We start from the raw sequence: 8,037 nt of genomic DNA on the forward strand, positions 1-8,037 counted from the left end.
GCAGTGGTAAGATCAGGGGTGTCACTCAATTTCATTACGGGCCACATCAGATCATGGTTGCACTCAAAGGGCCGTTGTAACTTACAAGACTACTATTGATACCAATATAAATATATAATATATAGTCATAATGTATTCATATTAACGATTGGCCTGCATTTGGATACTTATCGGGATAGGGTAATAACTTCATAATTAACTACGTCTGAAAGCAGAAAGTCAGGGCAAATAATTGCAAGTTCTTCAGTGAGCATGACACAAAATGATTTACAAAAGAAAACGCAAATTCTGAGAAAAAGTTATTTGAGATGCATTGTGGGGCAATGTAGTTTTATGGCAATGTGTTCTGTAAAGCGGCATTAACTGCTATAAACAACTTATGATATTCTTTGCAAGCTCTTGTGGGGCCGCATGAAATAAGTCGCAGGCGGATTTTGGCCCCCGGGCCTTGAGTTTGACACCCCTGGGTGTAAGATGAAGGATGTGGTCAGGATGTAGAACTCGTGTCGTGAACAATTTGGATAAAGCCAGGTTCATATTCTTGTTTTATGTTGGTGACATATTAGAGTGAAAGGTTTGCAAAGAGCGAAATATCTTTGTGTTGACGCATAATACAGAAAATTCTGCATTAAAAAGTAATTTCTGCATTCTCTACTGATAAAAGTGTGGGGATATAAATAATGTAACAGGCTTTCAGATTGCTGTAGTTCACTAACACATTAACGACATGTTTGGGGTGTTGAAAATGTCAGAAAAAGTGAAAAGAATGGAGATAAATTATCCCCAAATCTCAAAATTGTATTATATTGTTGTGTGTGTTTGTGGTCCTCTTTCAGTTGAGAAACTGAAGGATGCTTCCGGGAAATAGACCAAACACTGGCATGTGGTTTTCAGTCGGCGCAACAGTGTTTTCCGAGACACTGATAATTAACGGGAAATCCTGCAGGACTCTAAATGCCTCGTCCGCCGGGGGTAAACGCTGCTTTCCCGCAGCAGCGTTACCCCCCGGTCTGCACGTTGTTTTCTCTCTTCAGAAACACGAGGGACTGTTATGCGATCAACAGAAACCGCTGCTAACGGTGGTCCGCCAAAAGTCCGAGTCCGTGTCTATGTAGTGTCATTTTTATTTGTTACTAGTTGGGAAGATTGAAAAATCGGTAGGGAAACGCCCGTACAGTCGGTAGCGGTAAGAAACATGTCAAAAGCGGATAGATACCTCCCAAATCGGTAGGTTGGCAGGTATGAAAGTTAGCAGTAGGCTATTTATAAAAAGTTGAAGGCATTCAAATTCTATTTATATAAAAAGTATCCAGACCAAAATGTACTAAAAATACCAAAAAGACTGGACAAATAAACGTAGTTTGCCTTTCCTGCTGAAATGTATACAGCATACCTGATGACTCACTGTCTTGTACGGTTGATTATAAGGCTAAGCCAGTATCTTGCTAGCTTACGCCTAGGAAACCGCTATAAGCCTGGCTCCCGTCAAAAGCTTAACACAACAACCCTCTAAAAATATGCACGCTGAAGCTTAATTCACACATTTACAAGTAGTAATTGTTTAATATTTACAAAAGCAAAGAGTTAAAAAAACAACACAACTGTGGCAGGGCTCTCAGTTTTTGAAACAGAGTTCAGCAGGCATTTGCGCAGCGGTGTTTTGGTAATCCAACTTCTGGCTCCCCTCAAAGTCTCCCATCGAAAAAAAAGGCCCTCTGTACCGCGAATGTCAACACGGGGGGGTGCTAGTGGAGTATGAAGACACACAATCCGAAGTCAACGGGGGGGAAAGAAACTAGTGGAGTGCACACAAAACAACACACAGACCTGCGTTTGTTTACAAAATTGCGGCGCCAACTTGGTGGGCGGCACCCTGGACAAGAAATCTCCTGCGTGAGAAATACAAGGTGTGGCGTGTGAAATGGAGTGAAATGCTGTGAAAGTGCGTGTGTCTCACGCGAGACTTGAGAGCTCTGCTGTGGTGTTTTGAGAGGAAGTGTTTAATGGCTCCAACTAAGCTAGCAGAATGTTTGCTTCACAAAAACTGTCAAAAGATATTCGCATATAATCTGTCAAGTAGCCAGATACGTTTTGGAGAAAAACTTAAATATTTCCATCAGGAGCATAGAAAGTGTAAGAAACATGAAATACAGATAGAAAATACCATTTAACGAATACCTCACTTGTGCACTAGACTTCAGTGGCTTAGCTATTCTCCCCACTGCTAACGTCCTATGTCATTGGACGTTTGTCTGTGGACATACTCATACGGTTTGGGAGGCTTGTTCGTTGTTCGTCACCCTGAGGACAACACACAGGTGAAAAAGTGAAATTGAAACGACTGCCTCCCTTTGGCGTAATTTGTTTGTTTCGTTCTGGGGCATAGCTGATATTAAAAGTAGATCCTGAGTGTCGAGCTAGTGGGGGAAGGAGGGATGGAGGAGCTGGGAAACCAGGGATCAAGGCGCAGGAAGGACGAGGAGGAGGTGTGGAAGTTTCACAAGCCCCAGGCTACGGTGAATGGGTGAGTGAGAAGACGTGCAGAAAGAAGGCAGTGAGGGAAGAAGAAAAAAACAAATCTTCATCCAAATAACTTTACCCTGGTGCACTAAAAATGCAAATCAGAGATCAAAGAGGTTTGGAATGGAAAACTAGCGAGATGGGAGAGAATATCATCCAAAGCCGGGGTTATATACTGTGTGCTTCAGAGGATGTGAGAGAGACATGCTGGACCCCAGGTAACTGGAGCTGACCTGTAACTTGAACACTGCCCCCACCAGCCACTTCATCATTCCCAAGCATGCTTCTCCCAGGATCATAGCATGTACAGTACTACCTGGAAAGTAATTTAGTTTTCCTTACCAGTACTTTCCTCCCTTTCTTTTTTGTTTATATAGCTTTTTCATCAGGCAGTGTATGTTGAGTATTACAGACACAGTCTCTCAAACGGGTGGGAATTCACTCTTACATGTTGACACTGAAGTCGATGTCTGGACTACAGTGCTGTTGGCATTGTGGGCTCAACAGAGAGCGACATTCACCCGCCCTTGGCCATAGACACCCCCTGCGGATCCAAGAAAAACAGATTAGTATCAGGAAGGAAAGTGAGGCGTTCACAGGACAACAAGCAGCGCTGGAATGTGCGTCTGGTGAACAAAGAACTAACCGACTGATGTAGATTTCACAAGAACTGAGAGGCAAATGTAATCATCCGAAAATGCACCAACAAAATTAAATATGTTATATTTCTACCTACCAGTCATTTGATCTTTTTATCGGATATTTTATAAGTAATCTTGCAATAAAGTTGTATGAAGAACGAATAACATTTTAAATCCCCCTTGGGTCTATCCCTGCAATATTCAACTGGTCAAAAAGAAAGAAAGTGCAAGACAAAAATAAAAATAATAAAATGCATGGTGTGGAATAATGTCCTCTGTATGTTGAGTCTCCACTGTCATGTCTTATTAATGTATGTCCTCTCATGAATGTCTAATTAATAACTTATATCAGTCACATCCATGTGTGTCATGTGTCCCAACATTAAATGTCACAATGTTTTTTTCTGTGGCACTTTTGTTGTTATTCAAATATAGATTATATTAAACACAAAATATGGATTTTTGTTCAATGTCTGTTTGACGTGACATCTACGTCATGTGACATAAATCCCGGCCTTTTAAAATGTAGTATACATTTTATACAGTGGACACATGACTAAATATCAGAAAGTACATGATTCCTAGGTAGGAAAGTATCTTAATGCTTTACTCAAGAATCAGTAAAACATGTTCCCTTCTGTTCCTACTCCACTAGTCATGTCACAACTGCTTAGATTTAGCTTTTGACCCTCTGAAGGGGGCCTGACCCCTAGGTCTGAGGAGTCTTAATACTGTATTCAAAGTATTTTTACACTCTTACTGGATTTGAATACGTCCACTGCAGATTTGTTCACATTACTCTTTTTCTTTCCCTTCCAAGGTGAACAAAAAAGATAACAGAAAGTATCCTTAGAAGTAGACCTTTAAATGAACACCTTTGAAATCCGTCTTTATGCTGAAAACAAATAAACCACCAACACTTGCACATTATTTTGAATCTGAGACAGAGCAGGTATTCAGCTCAGTTCTGCGTGTGCCATCTGCATCAGCACCCTGACTGATGTGGATTAGTGGATCGCAGCACTTTGACTCTCCCTGCCACAGGATTTCCAAACACAGCTGCTTTTTACAGTTGGTCAGCAGAACCTGTGCCGGCCCTCCTCAAAGAAACTGTAGTCTCTTTCTTGTGCCGTATTTGCTTTAGAATGTAAATCCTTAATCCTCCCATCTCTTCTTCCCTCTCTCCACCTTTTCTTTGTGTTTGTCCATCCCTCTTTTCTCCCTGTGAGCCTCTCCACCCCTCCTTATTGCCAGCCATACAAATTCTTCTGCACCCGGTGTCACCTGCTTTGTAATCTGATTACTTCATGGCAGAATTAGTATGTATATTTAATGCAGTTTTTTTTTTCCTTTTCTCCTCTCTGTCTTTTATTCTTTTAAATCTTGATGAGTGATGCGGGAGGAACGGAGATGGGGTGGGGTTGCTCTTCTTGCATGTCTGGCGGATATGCCAGGGCCATGCTAATAAATGACAGCTGATTTATGCGTCTGTATTCTTTTATTTATAAAAAAATAGCACACGGGCTGATTTCTGATATTAATAATACAAGTGGATCCACTTTGATTAGGCTTCTGTGGAGAGCTGTGCATATTCAGCATTACAATTAAAGCCTCTGATGTGAAATAGGAATGACACGCTAATGAAGCGAGCTAGCGAGCCTGAACCACGACTGTCCAACAGCATTACGGCCCATCTCGGATGAAGAGTAATTATACGAGGAACACTGAAATGTCATTAAAAATCTTCAGTAAGTGATTTAACCCACCATTCCTCACTAATGCTAGTTCTTTTTCCTTACCGCCCCCAACCCCCTCAAGATCAACTCCAAGGTTTTCCTCTTCTTTTAAAGAAGAAATGTATTTTTTTCCATAAGACCAAACTTCCCCCTCAGAAGTTCCATAAACAAAAAAAAGGGAAGACAATCCTTAAACCCAAACATATTGGGATTTAAGACAAAGACGTACAATTGCATTGTCCTAATTTAATTGCAGAACTCTGCGGTGCCGGTGGTGGTCGGTAATTGAAATCATCCCATTAGAAATTCCATTATGAATTGGTGATTAAGGCCAGAGGTGATAACAATGGATTAAAGATGATAGTTGGGATTTTTTCTTTTTAGCCTAACCTCTTGAGCCACCTGCTCGCATTCACCTCAAACAGCTTGATTCATCACAACTAACATGGAACAGAGATATGTGTGAAAAAGAGGGGAAACAAGGGCAATGTAGGCAAGTGTAGTTTCTAAGAGGATTTAATTAATCTGATTCAACCGCTTTCTTTTTGTTTGATGTGCATTTTCGCAGGTGAAAGCAGCCTGGAAGGCCTGTTAATGTTGTTGTTGTTGTTGAATCAAAAAGAAAACAAACACTGTATCATGTTACCATATCATATTCATTAGTCCCATTGTCAGGTCTCTCTGTGCTTGTGTGAGAGAGACAGGGGGGGAGAGAGAACCTGATGTGTGTGTGGGTGTGTGTGTGTATGTGGGAGATAATGCCACAGGCAAGAATTCATGAATATCAGCACTTTCTAACCATTTTGTTGGGTTAATCCCTTGTTTCAGTTGGAGAAATAAGCATTTCTCTTGCATACATTACAGCAGTGCGTGCACAAAGTGAAAAAGTACCTCTCCGTCAGGTTCTCTGATGTAATGACGAGTGAAGTTTCATGTATCGGGGTCACACAGTTTTATTTTTTGTCTATCTCAGCAGCTCCTTTCGAGAGAGTGGGAAATCTGACGTGTGGCTGGTGCATCAAAACACACATGACCAGCGGTAAACACGACAAGCATTAAAGAAGTCTCATCTCATCTGATTTTTTGTATGTCAAAGTCTTGATTTGAGTGGCTCTCAACCACAAAGGTTTATACATAAAAGTGGGCTGTGAAATGACCGACCTAAACGGAAAATAAATTGACCAAAAACTCCACTGACACGGCAAACACGTGACTCCTCTGAAGGCATCTGACGTGGAGCAAAACGCCTCGTGGCACCCAACTGGTTCCTGGGAGCCGGGTGGCGGGGGGGGGCGAATTGTCCCCTCGCCCGCCACCGAACCGAGCATCATGCCTCGCAGCTATGCAATTATTTTTGCACTGCGTCCAATATCAACTTGAGAGCAATGCAAATTATTTAAGACGCGCTTTTCAGGGCTCGCAATTATAATAATGATGATCTCAATTAGCGTTGCCATTGCCTCGGACTATTTAGCAGGCAATTTTGCAGCCCGAGGGCGAGGGTCTTCTCGGGAGCCGCCACGCATCGTCAGGTCAGAAGGGCTGGAGAGAGGAAGAAAGAGACGCAGAGAGATGGAGAGACGGCACTCTTAATCAATAAACTGTAAGACTGGAGATATTTACCACCCAATCCCACAAGGGGACGGTTCATAAACTGACCTAATTGGTCAGTGTTGGAGATGAAATGAATGATGCCATGATCTAATTTAGAAGGGCTCGATTTAAGCCGTTTACCATTGTACTGTACCGAGATGTATCTTAAACGGTGTCAGGAAGTTCAAGGAATAGTTTGCGCTAAAACTGCCCATGCCCTAAATAAAGTTCTAGATCATGATGGCTGCGAAACAGAAAATACACTGACATTCGAGAACAATTGAAGAAGTGGATAAAGCTTTATATAGTGCCACTTTTTTTCTCTCACGATGAGAGTTAGGCCTAGATCACACAAACAAGTAAACGTAGCTTTTTATATTTCATTTGGATTTTCGTATACATCAAACTTGGTTCGACACTGAAAATGAACGTTTTGTGGAACCACCATTTCCAGGAAGTCCTTTTCAGTTTAGACAGGATTTAAAAAAAACTATTGGCTTAAAACATTGCAGTGTGGACCGTTAGCTACTTTGTGGCGCATCACAAATGAGGCTACTTTTCCTGCAACGGTGGAATAAATACATAATTGAAAGTCGGCAGATTGTGGCTAAATAAACTTCTGGTGGGACTTTTGACTTTATACATCTACTCATCCACTAGAAACAGGACACAACAAAAATGCTTCTATTTTGGGCAAATAATCCTGCTTTTGTGGACAATAAATGCTCCTTTAAATCCAGGAGGAAGAACCCTTTTCACAAAAACACAGTGTACATGTTGAATAATCCTTATGACAAAAAGATCCTTAGGGGAGAACGGGGTAAGTTGAGCCAGTGGGTAAGTTGAACCACCCCCTGTAACTAGGCAACGCCTTATCGTTGTAATCAAGTGACCAGAAATTATGCAAGCTCCACCCATTTCTCATTGCCTGTGAAAGAGAGATACTCATTGTGGTCTGGTAAGTAAACATTTTTACAAAAAAACGTTTTTCGCTTGTCAAAGTACATTTTCTAGATGTCAGCTATATCGGCTGTCATGTCAAAAAAAAGTATCCAGGTTTAAACACATATATTGTATATGTTGATGTGTTGGCAGCGTATTAAACCATGTGAATCATTAAGCTAAAGATGACTCTGAATTTGAATGCTAGGCTATTTTTTTCTGAAATGGTGGCTAGGGGGTAAAGTGAACCATGGGCCTTGGGGTAAGTTGAGCCAGTTTTTCAATGGAGAAATTAATGAAAGTAGGCCAAGTTGATAATAAGAGCTCATTGTAGGCTACATTTAAAGTTGAATTTACCCTGTGTTTGATTGGTAAGATGTATGAAATTGTATCACTATTTGTATGATTACTTTTCCTTTTAACATGTTAAAAAAAAATCAATAAATTAAATCGAAATTTATATAAAAAATATTATAAAAACTAAGCTTGTATTTGGTTTGTTATTTATTGTTTATAGTTAACTTTAAGATTTGTTGTAGGTATGCCCAGGTTTGAACAGGTATGCCCAGGTTTGAACCGTGGTTCAATTTACCCCCTGACCTGGA

This window comes from Notothenia coriiceps, unplaced genomic scaffold (genome assembly GCF_000735185.1).
Source record: "Notothenia coriiceps isolate Sejong01 unplaced genomic scaffold, NC01 NC01_scaffold00009245, whole genome shotgun sequence".
Taxonomy (NCBI): domain Eukaryota; kingdom Metazoa; phylum Chordata; class Actinopteri; order Perciformes; family Nototheniidae; genus Notothenia; species Notothenia coriiceps.